The 21,700-nt window shown below is 40.4% G+C and overlaps 1 protein-coding gene and 1 long non-coding RNA gene across 9 annotated transcripts in view; one reads left to right on the top strand and one right to left on the bottom strand.

Moving 5' to 3' along the window:
* The window catches only part of LOC140707565 (uncharacterized), a 22,487-nt gene extending 8,233 nt beyond the window's left edge, over window positions 1-14,254 (top strand). Inside the window, exon 2 of the long non-coding RNA XR_012087700.2 lies at window positions 1-14,254. This exon is cut by the window's left edge and continues 2,507 nt beyond it. This is a non-coding gene — a long non-coding RNA (uncharacterized LOC140707565).
* The window catches only part of TRIM2 (tripartite motif containing 2), a 72,339-nt gene that overhangs the window by 49,227 nt on the left and 1,412 nt on the right, over window positions 1-21,700 (bottom strand). For 2 of the 8 annotated variants that reach the window (XM_020781350.3, XM_020781359.3), the window contains exon 1: window positions 9,935-21,700. The exons of 5 other annotated variants lie outside the window; for them this stretch is intronic. The gene's annotated coding sequence lies outside the window, so the exon portion shown is untranslated. Of the gene's footprint in view, window positions 9,913-9,934 lie in introns of those variants that run through there. One more of the 8 variants, XM_020781355.3, reaches the window with a different exon arrangement.

The raw sequence follows: 21,700 nt of genomic DNA, 5'->3' as shown, positions 1-21,700 counted from the left end.
GACTTTTAAATTAGGAGCAATTTGCTGTTGCTGGTGAAATCATTGTAGTGGTAAGCTACAAAACAGGATACTAACCAACATGCTTAAAGTTCTGTGTCGGTGATGCAGCCCTGCAACTCACAACATTGCTTCTGGACCCTGCAAGGCTTGAGCCAGGTTTCCTAGCTTCTGAGTTTGTTGGTTGATGGAACATGCACAGTTGTGTATGTACATACAATGAGACATGGGTATGTATGTGTAGGCATGTGTGTGAATTCATGTGTGGCCTCCAGCCCCTGATGCATGCAGCCATTGGAGCTAAAAAAGATTATGAGCTTACTATGTTAGGCAATGTTATGGATAACCTGGTGCTGGCCATTATCTATAAAGCACTTAATAGTTTAGGACCTCAATATTTATCAGAGGTAGAACGTCTTTCCCACAAAAAAGCTACCCATCCCATCCACTTCTTGCAGTCCATGATGTTAAAAATGGTTACTACTAAGGAGGTCAAAAGAGGAAACACTAGGAACAGTGTTTATTCAGTGGTGGCCCCTTCCCTTTGGAACAAGCTTCTGAAAGAGGTTCATCAGGTGACTTACCTCTCAATTTTTAAAAAAGTAGTAAAAGCAGTATTATTTAAAGCAGGCTTTTATTAGTGCTTTTATTATCCAATATGTTTAAATCTGTTTTAATCTGTTTAATTCTATTTAAAGATAGAAACCTATTGCTAGCTAAAACCAATTTATTTTATAGTATTTATTCTATGGTATTTTGTTTCCTTTATTTTAAATGATTGCAACATGCTGTGGACTGCCCAGTGAATGTTTGTACATATTATGGGGCAGTGTACAGGATGGATGGATGGATGGATGGATGGATGGATGGATGGATGGATGGATGGATGGATGGATGGATGGATCGATCGATCGATCGATGGATCGATGGATCGATGGAAAATAACATCAAATTAGATTTTGACAGCAAAGAAGTTGCATATATGCTTCTCAAGTCACACGTGCACTATACAGATCAATTTGATACCCATACTGTATTAACTGTCATGGACCAATCATAAGGTGTCCTGCTATTTGTATGTAGTTTGGTGAGATCGTTCAGATTCCATTATATAGTTCTAGTGCACTCATCTGAACTGGAGAATTTCCCCTCAGTGAAATATCCATATATAACCAAATTATTAATGTTCATACTTTAAAATACCATGTTTAAGTCAGACTGTAGTCTTCTTTACTAAGCACTGAACACGGCTCCCACCTGGATGTTCATATGCAGCTGTTTGGTATTATTCATGATAGTGGGACATAACCTTACACATCTTGATCCTAAACAAGGAACAGGGAAATAAAGGAAAACCACACAGGAAACACAGCTACATTCCTTTCTAGACTATTCGCCCATCTCTGACAGAAGTGAAATAACATAAGACACAGGGCTATACATTTTCCTTGATATTGATAAAGCTGCCAGGTTTTTTTCCCCATCATCCAGAGATTTAGATGCCTGGAAACTGTCAAACTTCAGGAATTGGGGTGAAACAGAGGTTCATTATGTTTGTTCCCCTTGAGATTTTAAGATTAAAACAGCTAGAAGAAAGAATATTGATCGTTTAGTTATATGAGCCATTTGCAGTTTTAGATTAAGCACAATGCAGATTTCCCACCAGTAACAATAAGTACCTCAATGAAGGGATGTGAGGAGACTGCTGGAGGAAGAATGACAGTCACAGCAATTTTAATGAAGAGGGCCAAGGAGGGAAGAACCTTCCTTCCTCTTCTTCACATTACTGCCTTTCCTCTCAATTTTCCCACTGATGCTCCTGAGTTGTGATTGTGGAGGTAAATCAAATAACCTGTCCTTTATATCCTCACCCCAGTATCTTTCCAGAGGGCAACTGTCAGGAAAAGAGTGCCAAAAACAAAACAAAACAAAAAAAGCCCTCTGCTTCTCCTGATTGCTCTTAAGTCCCATCAAGTCACTTCCAAGTACCAGGGTTTTCAGGGAATATTCCCCAAATGGTTTACCCGTGTCACTCTCAGTGGTTTTCCATGACCAACTAGGAATTTGAAACCAGTTAGTTCTTCTAAACCTTAGCTGCACATTTTATGCATTACACTATACTGGCTTTTTGTCTAAATTAGTCATCAGTTAATAGGAAAAAAAAACATAAGAAGCTGCCGTATACTGTATTAGGTCAGATCCTAGTCCATTAGGCCCAGTAATGTCTGCACCAGGGGTGAAGAATTGGTTTCAGTTACTGGGCTGGGTTCCTGCCCTCCTCTGACCCTGTACAGCTACCTCCACCACAGTCTCTGAATCTTCCTTGCATGGGAGAAAGAGAGAGAGAGCAAAATCATCAGCATACCCCAAGCACCAGCTGTCGGAGTATCTCTGCAGTGAATATTTAAATCTGGGGCAATTCACCCACCCTACTTTTTCCTCATCAGGGAAAATTAGGGATGTATGAAGCTGTCTTTGAAACCCAAGTGCCACCGGCAGGGACCCTGCTACAGCTGTCTTTTGTATCCCAGAAGCTTGCCTGACCCTGTTCTTTGCCCTGTCAGTCACAACAGGAGACAGATAATGCCAACTACTGTCCTCTCCAGTCTTTGACTCATAACAAAGGGATTCCCTCCTTCCCTGCTCTTTTTCCGAATGAGGTGGTGAGTGAAGGGGGGCCTTGACGAAGGTAGCGGCTTTGGGCAAGGTAAAGAATTCAGGGAAAGGCATCCCCCAGACCCTTTCTCTGCAAGCTGGATTGGGGCAGCAATGCAAGATGAATTAGACCTCTGGGATACCTTGACCAATATCCATCCTCCAGAGTTTCTTCTCCAGTCTCACCTAGAGCTGCCAAGGTCAGACTAACCTTTTGCATGCAAAGCATGTCCCACACCACTGAGCAATGGCATTTCTTTGCTGGATCAGACCTAAGATGCAATCAGTTAGGACCATGCTGCTCACAGTGGCCAACTAGATACTTCTTGAAAACTCAGAGACCTGAGGGCCCTTCTTCTCTACTTTTCTTGACTTTTGCCTCCAGCAGCTGATGACGTTCTAGGCCATACAGCCTCTGAATATGGAGATTTCATACAGACAGGGCTAGTATCCCTACCACCCAGAGTTCTTGAGCACATCCTTGATTACCAGGATCTCCAAAATGCCTAACAAATGAGGCTTTTAAAATATTAATCTAACCTGATGGTTCAACAGGGACTAGCTTCCCTTTAGTCTGTAGAGTGACACTATATGACAGATGTTGCCGAAAATAAAAATGGTCACGGTTTCAACTATCAGTTGGTGCTCAGAGTGCTCTTACTGTTACTAACGAGGGCTGGCCCAACTGTTAGGTAAAGGAGAACATCTATTTCCTTTTCGGTATTGTGAAAGAAAATTAAATTATTGTACTTATATTTTTACTGCCAGGAAGCAGGAGTGGTGATTGCGGGATTTGCTGACTTCTCCAGACAACCTGACTGCCTTCACTCATGTCAGAAACAATCCAGTGATGCTTCCAGAGTAGAAGGATCAGCTCATAAGATGCTGTCATTGCTCAGAGGATGCCCAAATGTGTTCACTGTTCTCACAGTCTTTGGGGAGGCTTCTTCCATGTTCCCCAACTTAAGATACTGTGGGGGATGCACATTCTACGACTCTGCTCAGGCAGGAATCTGTCTTGGGCACAGCCCTGCAACTGCCCTCAGGAAACCCATTGGAAATTACAGACAGAGGAAATTACAGACACAAGACGTCATGTTGGCCAGGGTGCCTTAGTGCTGTTCTTGCATATAGCCAACATGGCTACCAGCCCCCAGTAGACCTATTATCCATCAATATCTCGTGACCTTTGAAATAAATATAAATAAAAGCACAATGCTGTTCCTTATCAAAACTACAGAAACAAGAAGCACACTCAGCCTTGACGCTGCCCTGTTAAGAGTCACAGGATCCTATGTGACAACCACTAGAGAGAGTCCAATATGCAAAAATATGATCAGCACCACAAAAGTGAGAGAAAGTTCAAGGCAGCATGACAGGCACATCTTGTAGGCTGGAACATTTGTTCCATACAGAAACTATAGAAGAGGCTAAAAGCACAAGGAGGGTCCTTAAACAGGCAGCAGCCTTTCCCCTGGTAAGTACACACCTCCCTAGTGGGTCCCTAGCTATGGTGCTGCTGCAGGGAATTTCACAGACTGGCAGGTCCTCTGTTACCTTAACACTGCCTGCTGCTAGGTCTTTGGGGCTTTGTGACAGCTGCAGAACTTGGCAGAAAGAGCTTATGTGTTTTAGGCAGTTTTCCCAGGTGATGCTGAAACAGGTATTTGCCAAATCTCAAATTCTTCAGTACGTAATCCCATAACCGTGACTTCAGTGTAAAGTGTGGTTACTGTTGCTTAGTCACTAAGTCGTGTCCGACTTTTCCTGACCTCATCAACCAGAGCATGCCAGGCCCTCCTGTCTTCCACTGCCTCCTGGAGTTCGGTCAAATTCAAGTTAGTAGCTTCAATGACACTGTCCAACCATCTCATCCTGTATCATACCCTTTTCCTCTTGCTTTCACTCTTTCCCAACATCAGGGTCTTTTCTAGGGAGATTTATCTTCTCATGAGATGGCCAAAGTACTGGAGCCTCAGCTTCAGGATCTGTCCTTCCAGTGAGCACTCAGGATTGATTTCCTTCAGAATTGACAGGTTTCTTCTCCTTGCAGTCCAGGGGACTCTCAAGTGTTTCGTCCAGCACCACAGTTCGAAAGCATCAATTCTTCAGCAGTCAGCCTTCTTTATGGTCCAGCTCTCACTTCCATACATCGCTACTGGAAAAACCATAGCTTTGACTATATGGACCTTTGTTGGTAAGGTGATGTCTCTGCTTTTAAAGATGCTGCCTAGGTTTGTCATCACTTTCCTCCCAAGAAGCAGGCGTATTTTAATTTCGTGGCTGCTGTCACCATCTGCAGTGATCATGGAGCCCAAGAAGGTAAAATCTGTCACTGCCTCCATATCTTCCCCTTCTATTTGCCAGGAGGTGATGGGGCCAGTGGCCATTATCTTAGTGTTTTTTTATGTTCAGCTACAGACCATTTTTGCACTGTCCTGTTTCACTCTCATTAAGAGGTTTCTATAATTCCTCCTCACTTTCTGTCATCAGTGGTATCATCTGCATACTGGAGGTTGTTGATATTTCTTCCAGCAATCTTAATTCCAGTTTGGGATTCATCCAGTCCAGCATTTCGCATGATGTATTCTGCATATAAGTTAAATAAGCAGGGAGACAGTATACAGCCTTGTCATAGTCCTTTCCCAATTTTGAACCAATCAGTTGTTCCATATCCAGTTCTAACTCTTGCTTCCTGTCCCACATACAGATTTCTCAGGAGGTAGATAAGGTGGCCAGGCACTCCCATTTCTTTAAGAACTTGACATAGTTTGCTGTGGTCCACATAGTCAAAGGCTTTTGCATAGTCAATGAAGCAGAAGCAGACGTTTTTCTGGAACTATCTGGCTTTCTCCATAATCCAGCGCATGTTAGCAATTTGGTCTCTAGTTCCTCTGCCCCTTCGAAATCCAGCTTGTACTTCTGAGAGTTCTCGGTCCACATATTGCTGAAGCAATATGTAGGATTTTTAGCATAACCTTACTAACATGTGAAATGAGTGCAATTGTATGGTAGTTGGAGCATTTTTTGGCACTGCCCTTCTTTGGGATTAGGATGTAGACTGACCTTTTCCAATCCTCTGGCCACTGTTGAGTTTTCCAAACTTGCTGGCATATTGAGTCTAGCACCTTAACGGCATCATCTTTCAAGATTTTAATGAGAAGAACATCTTTCTTTGGTGTCACTTCTAGAAAGTGTTGTAAGTCTTCATAGAACTGTTCAATTTCAGCCTCTTCAGCATCGATGGTTGGTGCATAAACTTGGATTACTTTGATGTTGAAAGGTCTGCCTTGGATTCATATTGAAATCATTCTATCATTTTTGAGATTGTATCCCAGTACAGCTTTTCCCACTCTTTTGTTGACTGTGAGGGCTACTCCTTTTTTTTCTACAGGATTCTTGCCCACAATAGTAGATATGGTAATCGTCTGAATTGAATTTGCCCATATCAATCCATTTTAGTTCACTGACAACCAGGATGTCAATGTTTATTCTTGCCATCTCCTGTTTGACCACATCTAGCCTACCAAGGTTCATAGATCTTACATTCCAGGTTCCTATACAGTATTTTTCTTTGCAGCATTGGACTTTCTTTTCACTTCCAGGCGCGTCCACAGCTGAGTGTCCTTTCGGCTTTGGCCCAACCACTACATTAGCTCTGACGTTACTTGTCCTTGCCCTCTGCTTTTCCTCAGTAGCATGTTGGACGCCTTCTGACCTGAGGGGCTCATCTTCCAGCGACATATCTTTTAGCCTTTTGTTTCTGTCCATGGAGTTTTCTTGGCAAAGATACTGGAGTGGCTTGCCAGTTCCTGCTCCAGGTGGATCGTGTTTAGTCAGAACTCTCCACTATGACCTGTCCCTCTTGGGTGTCCCTGCATGGCATAGCCCATAGCTTCTCTGAATTACTCAAGCCCCTTCGACACGACGAGGCAGCAATCCATGAAGGTGTGTGGTAACCACTTTTTATTACACATTAACAAAGTTCACATTCCAGGCTGAAAAATACTAACTAATTCATTCTTTTTCCTTTCCTACCTGAAGAGGAATGTCATTGTGGCTACTCTGACTGTGAATAAAGCAGCTGTAAACAATGTTGTGCTGTATCCTGACCAGTCTCCAAGGTTTTGCAGCCCATAATTTCTTCTTCTTCCTGTATTTTTTCTCCCATTCACTTTATGCATGATCAGCTACGATTATCTTTCTTGTCTCTCACTACATGAACAAAATACACTAGCTTTCTGCATTTTTACATGCTTTATGATTCCTTGCTTTGCATTAAACTCCTTTAGTACCTCTTTTTGTTGCACGTCTTCTCAATACAAGATATTGTTACCATCTCATGTTAACCACTTTAGAATAAGCATTTATTTAAGAGCAGAACTAAGTGCAGATTTGTTTGCTTAAAAATGTTGGTGAGCTAGCAAACAGAACTACCTGCAGATTTTGAAAGGGCCCTTATCAGATTCTTTGCCCATGGTCAATGTCAATGACTTTCAATATAAATGTTGAAATACATGTAGTAGCAATAGCAGAAGTTACAGACATCAAAGAAAACAGTCAATTTTCACTAGTGAGCATTGTAGGACTGGTTTGCAAGGCTTTTACACATAAGTCCACCCAAGAGAGGCACATGAGCATTATGCAAGGTTGGGCAATGGCATCATTGAGTCTCTGAAATGTGACAAATAGGACAAGCCTTTGTATTATGCAGGCAAGGATGATATAAAACTTGGGGTTCAGGCAAATTTACATCACGTTTGCCTGTAATGAAAGTTCTGAAAAGCTGAAAAACTCATCTCATTTATAATTGTTCAGTAATCCAATAAATGTATTGATCACTCTCTGACCATGTAGCTACTGAATTTTAAAAAATTGCTACTGAAATATACTGTCATGTTTGAATAGAGGAAAAAGAGAGCTGTATAAATTCAAATTTATTATTTACATAAACACTAGAGTAAATTACTATATGCTAATAAGCAATTGTCTCAATTTCATTTTTGAATAACTAATAATGCCGCAGGAGAAATAAATGTTGCAACTGAGTTTTCAACCAGAATGATATTTTGAACATTCTTCCATCATTCCTATACCAAACCTCCTTGCCTGGTACCCTCCAGATGGCTTGATGGCAAGTCTCAGAATCTCTCAGCCAGCTGGAAACCATATGGAGAGTGCCATACTGCAGAAGGCAGCACTTTCAATTTCTACATCACTACGAAGCAAACACAGTTTAAGAAGATGTATCTGAAGTAATATGGTCCTAGGGCTTATGAAGGAATTCCAAGTGGGGGAGGGGTGGGGTGAAAGAGACTGAGATTTTCATAGCTCACACAAAAAATTCTCATCAGCATAAACAAAAACAGCAGCAAAAGCAGCACAAATGCCAAAACAGCACCTTTAAGAGTAACAGGTTTTTTTCCCAGTGTGAAGTTCTATGGATTATAAGACATGTCTGAAGAAATAGATGTCTCTGAAGAAGTGGATTGAAATAAATTTGTTGGCAAAATTAAAAGAGAGAGATAGATTGACAGAAATAATATGGCACTTTCATAGATTTATTTCACTGTGAGCTTCTGTGGATCAAAAGCCACTTATTTGGAAATTGAAATGAATTTGTTAGTTTTAATTGATTAGTCTCAAAAGTACCACAATCTTTCTGCTTTCATTTGGTTTTTCTTACCACCGAAACAAAATAACATGGCTACTCCTTTGCAACTGTTGCAAGTTAAACAAATCTTTAATTTTTAAATTTCAAATTGATTTAATATAATTTAACTTTTTATTTTTATATTAAATTATGAATTGACTTCTTGCTGTTAAAATGGAGATAGATGATGATGATGGAAAGTTAAGGAACCATGAGTGGTTCTGAAAAATAAAAATAAAAAAATGCTGTGATGCTGATGCTGGAAAACTTGGGAACTGCTGCTTTAACAAAAGAACCAGCTAGTGGAAATTCAACAAGTAAAAACCATCAGTGGAACTGTATTTCACCCTAGAAAGCATGGGAAATTTATTGCGTAAAACAAACTTTCCTTCTTATAACATTATCTAATATTTTTCATAATGGATCATTTTATAAAATCTAATGAGCTCTTTTGACCAGATTAAGTCCCTCAAAAATACATTCTTCAGCAGAAAATAATTGTTGAAAGGAATTTTAGCAGCAAAATGAAAGAAAAGGCATGTATTGGCTTTTGCAGTTCTTAAACCAAACAATTACTACATCGTACACAACCTCAAAGTCTCCACCAGAGCATCTTGATAGTTTCCATCTATGAAATGTTTTTTTCATGAGTCAGAAATATCTACTGGCATTCAGATGGCAAGGGACGCTGCAATAAATGCCACCCCCCAACTGATGTTGGAAGGGCTGCAACTATTTATACCATCCTGACATAGAATTTTGATTTTAAAAAATCCCCTTTTTGAAATGCAGTCGGATCTATGAAGAACCTTGCTTAATGTGTTCAATTTCTTCCAGAGACCTAAACTGCTTCATAAAATTATGGAAACTGGCCTGGGAGAGGATCACAAGTACTGTGATCTCAGGGAACTGGAGTGCTTCAAATCTAGTTAAAGCCTCCTGCTGTGTGAATGGGAAAAGGCTTCAGAAGCTTAGGAAAACCTGATATTTTGACAGTGCAGAGCATGGACTATTTATTACTATACATCATAGTACCACAGTGGAGCATTAGCTCAGCATTTTCCTGGACCATTAATTTTTATACCATGCCATGGCTTAAACTTGCACAGTCTTCAGAAGAATTGTACTTACTATTTGCCTTGTTCTCTGCGCGCCCCCCCCATCCTACACTGCTCTTGTCTGCCCTCTGAAAATTTCTCCACCTTAATACAATTCAAATGTCTTCAAAGAGCATTTAGTGACAGTTAACTTGCAACCCAGCTCTTAAAAAAAAGTTTTAGAAGAGCTTATTCAAGCATTTTGTCCAATGAACCTCTATCCTCTTCCATCTGTTTCTCCAACCCTCTGAGATGATCTCATTCTCGTTTGAGGTATGAACAAAGAAATCTTCAGAAGCATGTCACTGAATACAAAGTAGCTGTTCATTCAAAGACTCCCATTCGAAACAGATCCTCTCCCCACCCCTCAAAACACCTAAAAGCCAACTATTTCATCCTAGTCTCAACATTTTTGCAGCATACGCTTTATCACCCGGCTCGGCTAAATGTGGATTGGCTGTAATCTGTGGATCATTTCAGAGAAAGAAAATAGCAGGAAACCTGACAGCACTGCTCTTGGAAGCTTACTTACAGGCGTTCCATTCTGCTTTTCCAGCACCTGAAACTCAGCCTCTCAGAGAAGACAGCAGGCTGCTCCCTGCAAGCAGTCAGACAATTGGGCCCATTATAACTATGAGGAGGCTGAGTTAAAGGGTGGCCTTGCAAAAACATAAACAGCTTGTCAGCACAACCAAGGGGGCGGGACCCGCTGTATCAGGGGACAACGCCAGCCAATCGTCAGCCTCTCCTGTGCCTGTTTGGATAAGATATTGTGTTTCTTTCTTAAGAGGAAAGTGAAAGAGTGAGAAGAGTTGGCAACAAAGAACTGTGCCACTGCACTCCCGGTCAAATGGGGGGGGGGGGGGAGGTACCTAAATCAATAAATCACTCCATGGAACAGCATATATTTCCAGCATGTGCTCACTGAAAACTCATAAACCCTCAGGTGTTATTTAACATGGTCTAGACTGTATGGAGTGTTTATGTGTGTTTTAAAAAAATACAAGTACTGTACTATGCAGCAAAGGAACATTTTACCTTGCCCTGAAAATTAGCATGATGAAATTGTTAGGCCAGGTCTGGAAAAAATGAGTAAAAATCCCTGCTCAGGAATGACTGTTGCTATTTCTTGGCTTAACCATCACCTCCCAGGTTATGGTGACAAATCAGGGGTGGGGGTGGGGGCTGAGAATCAGGTGTGCCTTGCCCAGGTCCTTGAAAGAGGACTGTAATATGAGTGTCATGCCGGTATCTTTTTCAGGAAACAGAGGACCAGTGCTTCTTCTGAAATATTGATATGGGTTTTTCACAGTTTTTCCCACAGAATCAAACAGACATGCAGTACAGTGGGCCAGAGAATAAACTGTAAGACAGAAAATGGATGGCTTATATGGTCTTTTCCTTACAGTAGACTTAAGAAAGCGTTACATCTCAGCCTTTCATCTGCAGTACAGGACCAATGATCCTGACCTTACTCACAGGACTGTTGTGAATAGTTACTTGACAATCACCATAAGGGGGATCTCTCTGTCAGCAGAATAAACAGAAACAGGAGTAAGACAATGCCCCTGCATGAAAACCCCCGCCTACCAGTCAAACCAGTTCTAGGGAGCCAGAGTTCCCTCCAAAGCTGATTCTGGGGTGATGCAGAGACCCTATGGGGGGATAGAAGAGGAAATTATCTTGTCATGTTCGTGAATGTCTTTTGGCATGTTGGATGAAGGCCAAGGGATACAGACTCACTTTGAATGTTAAAAGCTGTGCTCACATCATCATTATTATAGTTTCTCGTGCAGGATCAAAATGTCTTAATGAAGTATGCAGCACTCCTACACTTTATACACCCAGGGGACAAGCAGAAATTTCAACATCTGCAACTTTCCATGACATACACACATTTTGTTGTAATGTTCAGTGTTTTCATTATCTTTTTATAATCTGTAATAGATTCTATATCCACTTAATAAGAAAAGACAGGCCAATTCAATCTTTCAACAACATAAGAGCAAAAAGAGAGAGAAGAGGGCTAGTTTCAAACATCATCACAGAGTGCTAATTATTTTTTCCTCATTGTTGTTGTTTTGCCAAACAACCAAATCCAAAGGTTTACCGAAGCATGCAGCTCCAGAGGCCTCAAAGCGCCATTCCTCTGTAGGGGGCACAGACCCTTTGGCAGAGCACCAATTTTTAATGAAATGTCAGCATTTATGGTGAAAAGATTTATGTTTTCATTTCTGTGATGCAACTTCTGGAGGACAACAGTTCTATATTAATATGTTTTGTCTAATTAATCGGATTTGAAGAAATGGCAGGAATTCTTTTTCTGGCCAATTTGTTAGGCTTTCTACACATTCCATCCCACCCTCACCAGCCTTTTCTTTTCATGTGGAATACTCTCTAGATTGACTTTGTATCTTTAATTCCAACGAGCTATGGAGGAGCAGCAGGAGGATAAAGGGATAAAGGCCCCTTGCCAGCAGATACCTGGACAGTTGCCCATTTGCTAGCACTAGGTCTCCCAACACATTAACAGTGCCTCCCTGATTTAACCTGAATCTTTCCTGTAATGTGAACTGGTAGTCTATTCCTTTGACTTATATGGTATTAAGGGGATTGCAGTATTAGCCTAAGTGAAAGTATAATAAGTTGAAGTAGGGATGTGGAAGAAACTCCCTACGTTGCCCTATATTCTGGTGATCTGTATGGGATTATGTCAGGCTGCAACACAGGTTTGTGAGCAAGTTATGCAGAACATGGTGGTACTCCTGATTTTTAATAAAATATACAGTCTCCCCTTCTGGAATAGTTCTCTTAACCCATCATATAGCATTACTTCAATTCAGGAGTAAAGACTTATTATAAAAGTACAATATCATTACTAGCAACAATATGAATAAAAAAAATATAGGCTTCAGATCTATCAATCAATACATGTGCCAGGGCCTCAGGGCAGAGCGTGTTCTGAATGCGAGTCTGTTCCAGCAATGGCATACTGCTTTCGTCCCTGGTGCTGCTTTGTGATCAAAGAAGAATCAACAGCAATGCAAATATGAGGAATTAACAAGAAATATTTCTTCATCCATACATTATAACAACTATCAACACCAGATTTCCATCTTCATCTTCTGTCAATGCATATTCTATAATTAAAAGATATATTTCTCAAAAAGCTAAATATGTATATGATAAAACATAAATCAAGTAGATTCATGGGTAGTCAGACACCAAAAATGATTCAAGAAACGATTGTACACATACTCAATTTAGCACGATGTACCTTTTAGATGTTTTGAAACCATGTGCCATGCTCCTTTGAAGCAATATTTTGTCCCCACCTTACCTCACAGCATGTCAGTGCTCCAAGCTGCATTATGAAATTTGCATTGGACTCTGAAAGCTAAATGGAATCTAGAATATTAGAGCACTCCAGAGAATTTGATTCTGGATTTTTTAAAGGAAACTTAACTGCTCCTGTTTTGGTTGTTTAGCATCTACTAAGGCAGAAACAATATCCTGTAGAGATTGCATAAGATCACTGAAATCACAGCTGTGAAAATACTTCAGTTATACTGTCCATGATACATAAAGTATTATCTTGATCCCACCATGATGGATCATGTGTCTGACCAGTTGGGATCTGAAGCTCATCCTTCTGTACATTCTATAGGCAGGCAGTAAATTAGCTGTTCAGAGCCATTTAGAAGGAAGACAGATGAAGTGAAGCAGTGAAAAAAGCACATAATTCAAGATGAGTGAGGATCTTTTGAAGTATTTGTTCAGCAGCAAATTCCTGCATTCATGAGATATGAGCCCAAGCTTTGGAAGTACATATGGTTTCTGCATAAGGTGGGCATCTGTGCAATTCACCCTTGCAAATACAAACTTCTGACTCTTTCATGACACCACATTCCTATAGTTCACATGAACTATACGACACAGGATTGGGCAAAGTGCACTTCTTCAAATGATGAACACAAGCTCCCAGTACTCCTCAGCAATGGCTATATTGCTTGGGATGGACAGGAATTGCACTCAGCAACATCTGGAGGGCCACACACTGCCAGTCCCTAAGATAATGGCATTATAAAGGAGTGATAAGCCAGAATCTTTCTGAACTCCCATTTTCCTTACCATTTCCCATTATACCAGCTGAAGGTAATCAAAATTGTGTGTGTGCGTGGGAATCACTGGAGACTTCCTTGGGTTTTCTGAACCAGCATCATCATCTCCATACATGGCACATTTCTATACATGCCAAGAAAACCAAGAATAGACCCTGATTTGTGATTCTGGGTTATCAAGGGGGAGGCAAGCCAATGATTACTGTTCAGATGACATGTTACAAAGCCCTATCCAGTTTGTTAATCAAATAAGGAGGAGCAGATTAAAAAAGTCTTCGTACCAGCATGTAACTCAGCTGCCTAAAAGAAGTGGACTCTAATCTATGAAAGTTTTGTTGTTGTTTAGTCGTTAAGTCGTGTCCAACTCTTTGTGACCCCATGGAACAGAGGACACAAGGCCCTCCTGTCCTCCACTGCCTCTCAGAATTTGGTCAAATTCATATTGGTGTATGAAAGTTTACACCAAAATAAATTCAAAGAGGTGTAGGGGAATTCAGTGACACCATATGGCATTTCGCAAATTTGCTATCATCTCAAGGAGCTTGCGCTTTAGAGGTTGGACTAAAGGGTATGGCATGTCGATAGATGCGACTTCACATATCAAATAAACAAAAAATGCAATGAATATGTACTCTAAGGGTAACTACAATTTTTAAGAATGGAAAAATTGTTTTAACTGTTTTTTTAATTGAAAAGCCGTCTTGTGTTCTCTTAAAAAAATTAAATAAAAATTAAAATGTTTTGGGAGTGGTATAAAAACATATGGAAAAAATTTCTTTATTTCTCCTACATGGCAGAATGAGATTTTCAGAGCAAAAACTAAGGGTGGAGCAAGTTTTGAAAAAAAAACCAACAACCCTGAGGTCTGCCTGAGGCTTGAAGGTCATATGTTGCTAACCGCTGGTCTTAAAAGTATCTCAACAAATGGCCTGTGCTGATTCAAGCTTCAAATTTTCAGGAAAAACGTCTCTACAAAATCTGATTCATAATCAACTAAGCTACAACTACAGTCCATCAGTACTAGCATATGTAAGTACAAGGGACTCAAGGGTTTCTTTGTACTCCTTGGCATGTGCTTCATGCTGTCTTTCCACTGCTCCAGTTTTTTTTTCCAGAATATGTGTGTCTGGCCATTATGCCACATAGAGTGGCAGGGCTATATGATGCTGTCGGCAGGTGGGTGGTGCTCTGGCTGAAAGCATGTGATATCCATGGTGTGCGTGCATGCGTGCGTGCGTGCGTGTGTGTGTGTGTGTGTGTGTGTGTGTGTGTGTGTGTGTGTGTGTATATACATTGAGTCAGGGAGGAATCAAGGGAGGAGCTGCACTGTGTTTCACTGCTCAGCTTGTCCTAGAAGCAGCAATTGTTAACCACAACAATGCCATCTTTCAGCCGTGATTTTTTAAAATGTCATCTGGAGTTTCTGGTGCCGGTCATGTGCCATTTGTGCTCTTTATCAATTCCTCCCCAGTTGAAATTTTATTACTGCAGCGCTTGTTAGAGATCTGTAAGTCATCAAAGCCAATGGCTAAAACCCTGTTCACCATAGCAAGTGATAGTTAGAGTAGGACCATTTGAATCAATGACAGTTACAGAGTAGTTGACTCACCAAATCCCCACTGATTTGACAGTCCCAATTTGCTGCAATTCACTACACTAATCAACAGGATTTCAGCCAGTATGCATTGCCAATAAAATTGCAGAGCCTGCAAAAATAAACTGAAATTATATGAGGAACAGTCTACATGTGGTGCAAGATATGGTAAATAAAGTGCAGCCTGGAAAATGGCTATGACCCCCCCACGGCATTTCTGCAGCCCCCAGGGTCACAGAAATGCAAGAGTCCTCCAAATTCTGAACAGTGTCTAATGACACAAAAAGGCCTATTTTGCCTTCCTCCAGGCCTACAGGAACAGCACCATTCTACTCATGGGTTTGGGGACAGGAACCAGAAGATATCTCTCTAAGTACATCCTGTTGTGTTGTTGTTGTTGTTTGTTGTTGTTGTTGTTTAAAAGTCAATGTTTGGCATTTCTACACCTGCTGCAGCCAGTGAGAGCTTGAATCTAGATGCCAAATCCTCGCATCTTGCCAGCCCTTGGCAAAGGAATCCATGCTTGGATTCCCCCCCAGCAATGTTCCCTCTGATTTTCAGCCCTGCTAGGCAGGGCTTTGTCGCTTCCTCTGTCCCTGCCCCGCACACGATGCTACCCTCCTGTGGGGGATTCCGTCATGATTAGAATCAAAGGGGCTGAAAGCAATCTCGTGGGTGCACAGAGGAAGAGGGGAACAGAGGTATGTGCGCGCACACAGGCACACACCTTAGACTCTAGAGGGAACCTTGCCTTCCAGATAATTTTCTACTGCTGAAATCAGAAATGGGCCAGCTGGATAGCTAAATCACTTATGGATCCAGCTGCAGAGTGAGATGTTGGGAGTTCAATTCCCTGATGCACCGTCTGGGAGAATAGACAGTAGTCACAGAGAGCACCAAGAAGTACATCTGAGTATGCTGTACATCTAGAAAACCCTGTAAATGGTCAATATAATTTCAAATTGACTTCATTACATGTCCTTGTTATAAAATCAGAAGGCTGTGATAAAAGTAGTGCTTTCCCTTCAGCACTACCTGATACAAATCTCTTTCCTCTATAAAATAGTTATTAACTACAGAGGGGAGAGAGCAACTCATTGCAGAATCTCGATCTCAAAATGAAAGTATCATTTTAAATTCAGAATCCTATCAGGCAAGGGGAAATTTAAATCCTTAGACCCTCCCTCCCCAACCATTATGCTTCCTTGTGGTTTTTTTTTAATGATAATACAGGAAATTGAAACATAAACCTTTCACATGAAATCTAGTTCGGGAATCTGTCCAAATCAATTAGAGTAATGTTCCTGATTTACTATACAGAAGGCAAGTATCTCCTGTATCTTCCCATGGATACGGCTCTCCTTTCCATTTGCATAAAACCAGACAGAGGAAATGTAATTGGATATTTAGAAATCAAATCTGTAGGAAGAAATGAAAATTGTTGGCATAAGAGCCTGTGCAACATCTCATCTCAGTTTTGTGGAAATGCTTATTTCTGGATATGTCTAAAAACTTGTGAGGTTCAAGAACCGCCCCCATGTAGTGGAGCACAGAGGTCCTTGCCATGAGGGGTTCCAGCTCTTTTAAAGCTAAACTGAGCAAGCACCAGGAGCTGGTCACACAGAGAGAAGAACCACCATCAAATATAATTCTCAGAACCCACAGATATGAGTAAGACTCCTCCAAAGAAGCAAGATTTCGGGTGACAAATGCAAAAAGATCCAACCAGATGCCTCACTCCCCTACAAATGCTGCTGACAGAATCTGACAAAGAGCATTCCCCTATCATGTCAAGATGCCCATGTTTTAGTTACATTGTTGGAAGAGGATGCTAAACTGTCAAAACTAGGCACCATCAGCTACCTTTGGCTGCCCATTTTGTTTGCCATGCACACCTCACTGCTTAGGTAACAGGGATGTATCTGGGGGCAGTATCTGCCTCCCAAAACATCATATCTCTCCTCCCCCACCAAAAAAAATATCAGTGCCACTGTCTGATGTTCTTGCGATGGCTAAGTTTACATTTTTTGTATTTTTTTTTTCTGCTCACACTTAAATGATCCCTAGTTCTTGTTCCTCAATGTACTTCAGCTCCTATACCAGGCTATTTCCTAGCTGCAATCTCTCTGAAATAACTTGCTACTCTAGTTGAATCCTGTGCTGAAAAAAATCACTGCAGAACTCAAATACTGTATTTTCTCAGAGAACTTTCTTAGCCAATCATCCTGAGGTCTAAGTTCCAACATTCCAGGATTCAGAGACCTTGCTAAGGTTTCCCACTTCTCGTAGCAGTAACCTGAATTCCTATGAATCCCAGGAAGGATTTAATGAGAGCCAAAGGAAAGTATATTTGAAATCCCTGGGCTATCTTCTGGAAGTCCTTTCCCTTTAAATCATTCCCATGTTCTTCATACCCTCTTTTATCTTCTAGGGAAAGATTGGTTCTCTTAAAAGCAGTACCCAAACTAGCTTGAAGAATTGAAAGCTATTATTTATATTCTGTATCCAAAATGTCAAGGTCAGCACTACACTGAACTACCACCAGCATTTCAATAATCACACTATAAATAATTACTTCTTTTTTTCATCAATAATTATTGATTCCTAAGGACTGTATTTCATGGCTGGTAAGTCCCATGGAGTACTGCTTGTAATTAGCTCTGCACAAAGAAGCTATGTTACATGCCTCGTTTCTATGTTTTAAAAATGCCTTTTCATCATATTCAGGTTCATCAATAGATTTTTAAAATGACACAAATGTTTGCACATTTATAGAGTGCAACAATACTTTGCTACTTATTGTGAGTTAATGACATTGACCATCTCAGAAAACAAATAGGAGGAGTCCGTAATGGTAAGATGGTAAAATCTGCTTTAAAAGAATGCAATGCTTTATACCCCAAGGCAGCAATGCACTTATCGTTCAAGAATGTATTATACCAGAAATGTATCCATTTTAATCTATATCAGGCATTAATTTAAGTCCTTATCCAGTTTTAAGCCTCACTGGTTAGCTTTTGCTTACCAATTACCCACAGCCTGAGTAATAACTGATTGTTAATTTAAATTCTACCAATAGGCTAAAGAACTGTCAGATAATCTATAGCCACCTAGGGCTTTAGTTTTCACAATTGATTCTGATGTAACAGTTTCCATGCTTAATCCTTCATACAATCTCCCATGAAATATAAATTCTGCATTTGAATTGGCTGGAAAAGTAATCATGGAGAACTATTAATTTTGGAAGACATTTTGCACTTTCATATTTGGAACATGAATATGAATGTATCCAATGTTGTTTTATTGACTATTCAACTTAAATCACATAGAGAAATTTAGCTGTATTTCAAGATGTATTTTGTCTTCTTCTAATACTAAATCATTTTGTGCAATGTGCTGTCAAAACAGTTCCAACTTATGATGGCCCAGTATGATTTCCAAGCCATGTAAATCATTTCAAGAGTGGTTTTACCAGCGACCTCTCAGTGACTTTCCATGGCCAAGTGGAGATTCAAATCTTGGTCTCCTGAGCTTCAATCCAGCACTCTTGTCTACTTCATTGTGCTGGCACAGTTACAGAGGATTGGTCCACCTACCTTCATCACTTTCTCCATGTGAGTAACAATGAGTCTGAAGATGAGAATCTATGCACAAATGAAAATCTCTCTTCTTCAAACTTGTTATTGATTTCATGGAGAAAGCAACAACAGAGGTTGGGACCCTTTCCTTTAACTCTGTTAACAATTCTGGATTCCATACAGTGTGACTCCCATTGTCAAAATAGCTGTATTGGTTGTCAGTCCATTTCTGGATTCAGTTGAAATTACCGGGTTAGATCTATAAAGCAACATACAGCTTGGGACCAGACTATCTGAAAGAGCACATGCTTCTATGTAAGCCTACCCACATTTTAAAATTTGTCAAAGGTAGGCACTCTTCTTTCCCCATTATCATGTAGCCCATTACTAACGTGAGACAACTGAACAACATTTTAAAATCTGGGCAGAAACAAGAGGTAGAATAAGATATTATTAGCATGTAATAATATCTATAACACCCAACTTATGGATGACTACATCAGTGGTTTTATGTATTTTTTAAAATAGCATGAGAGAAAACATGATGGATACTATATGCCAGTGTCCAAAAGACCAAGTAATTCCATGGCATTACTTTCTGAAATACCATTGAAGCTGAAGAATTGTCCAACAATATTGGTGGGAAGGAAGGAACCTTCCAGTGGTTTCTACCAGGCTCTGGGATTCTCTGCCAAAGGAAGTTTGGTTATTGGCTTTGTCTATTATTGAAATTGGGCCAAATCCAATGGTTAGTTCCAACTAGGGTAGACCCACTGGCTGAAATCTAGTAGTAAATCACAACTAGAGTAGGGCCATTGAATCAATGAAGCTGACAAGTTTTGGCTCATGAAATCCCTATCACTTCAATGGCCCTACTCTAGTTGCAACTTGCAAAAACAAAAACAAAAACCCAAAGCAAAGTGTACTTCTTATATACCACCCCATAGCGCTTCAAGCACTCTCTGGGCAGTTTACAAGTTAATCATGCAGGCTACACATTCCCCCCCCCCCCACGAACTGGGTACTCATTTTACCGACCTTGGAAGGATAGAAGGCTGAGTCAACCTTGAGCCTGCTGCCTGGGATTGAACTCCAGGTTGTCAGCACAGTTTTGGCTGCGGTACAGCAGTTTAACTACTGTGCCACTAGGATCTTGTACTGGCTACTAGATTTTGGCCATTGGTGCCTTGCCAATCCTTATTTATTCAATGGGTCCACCAGAGTTGAGATTAACCACTGAATTTAGTGTGCAGCTTTTAAATTATGGGTGTTGTTTATCTCTTCATTTTACTCATGTGTTTTAATTTGGTTTTGTGGCTTGATCACAACTTTTTTTAATTTTTTAGACAGCAATCATCATGAGCTCTATTTGTGCTGAAAAAAGGCAGAAATGTAACAAATTTAAAAAATCATCCCAAACTGCATTTATTCCACTAGAATGTCAAAAAAAATGTACATTAAACCTCTTATATACATATGGACTTCACTGCAGTACAACCAAGACTATCTGCTTGAAATAGGTTCAGTCACCATAGAGTGAGCCTGCCACAGCCACACCCTCTTTTTTCTTCCATATGATTTCTCTCCTCCATTTCTGAACTGCAATAAGCAGTTTTTGTCATTTTTTAAAAGCAGATGTTAGTTACTATTAATGTGCAAGTTATGGGTTGGCGGTCTGAACACTGGAATCAAGAGGACCTACACTGCTTATGATAATCTTAAATCCCATTAATATCAGTGGATCTACTCTATGCATCATAGTCTCAATCTGGATCCATCCCCTTGTATGCTTGCAAGTGTGACTCAGACATTAGTACCAACAATGCATCTCCAAGTCAGATGTGACGGCAAATTATGATTTTTGCAATTTAGAAAATACAGAGTGGAATCTGCACTGCACATGATAGGAGGGAGGAGGGGGCATATGAGACTACGGTACATTCCCAAACTCTCCAATCTCGCTTTACAGAATCATACAAATTGAGACATAATATACACAGCTTTCTATCTGTTTTGTGCTTCCCTCATTCAATAAGCATGAAAAACAACTGTAGTAATAAAATTGCTACATAGTTAAGAAGTAGGATGCTGTGACTGAATCTGCAGTAAATAATACATCCAGAAAATAAGCAAATAGGACATGACAACTCAGACAAATTGGAAATGGCAGGCATTTCCCATGGAATTATCTAATATATGCACACATGGAACCAGCTGAGCCATTTCTCATATGCAAATTGTATTTATACTGCTATTGTAAAATCTCAGGTTGCTTTGACTTTATACAGGAAGAAAACCCTGGTGTTTTTTTTAAAACTGTTATTAGGCATAAACTGTACATTTTCAAACAGGGAGATTCTCCTCAGTGGTGAAATCTACGCCGGCATGGCAGAGAAATCACTATGCCTGCATCTATGTGACTCCATTATTCCCCATGCGTCATGGTTAAGGCAGTGAAAGATGATCTTCTTTATACTTTAGAAAAGGTAGCCGTTTAAAAAGAAGAGAAGAGGGCATTGCTCCCCATTCTGTTGGCATTGTTATTTTCACTTCTGAAAATAGGTTCAACACACCCTTGCAACAGCTGTTTGTACCAGCCTTTGCAACCAGATTCCATTTATTTCCCAGTCAGAGTTTCAGAATCCTCCCCCACCCCATGTTTAACCAAGGATTTGGGGTTATATTAAACAACTCCTGCTTTAAGAAATACATCGTTCCTTGCAAGTTTCGATGTGCCACACTTAAAAGCTGCTTGAGGTTTTTGATTTCTTCTCTCACAGCAAACCTGCAGCCTGTCATCAATGCGACACGCAACTCCCCGCTCTGTGAAGCTGCTTAAACTCTTCCCCTCCCACCTTCTCTCCCTTTTGCTGTTCCACTGAAAGTCTGTCAGTTCAGTCCTGAGAAATAAATTCTCCGGTCTGACTGGGTCTCTCGGTTTTCATCTTGTCGCTCTTTCAGCGGGAACACAGGCGTGCAATTATTTAAAAAACAAAAGAAAACAA

The sequence above is a fragment of the Pogona vitticeps genome, chromosome 5 (assembly GCF_051106095.1).
Source record: "Pogona vitticeps strain Pit_001003342236 chromosome 5, PviZW2.1, whole genome shotgun sequence".
Lineage (NCBI taxonomy): Eukaryota > Metazoa > Chordata > Lepidosauria > Squamata > Agamidae > Pogona > Pogona vitticeps.
Note: the sequence above shows the minus strand (reverse complement) of the source record. Positions and strands in the feature narration are given on the sequence as shown.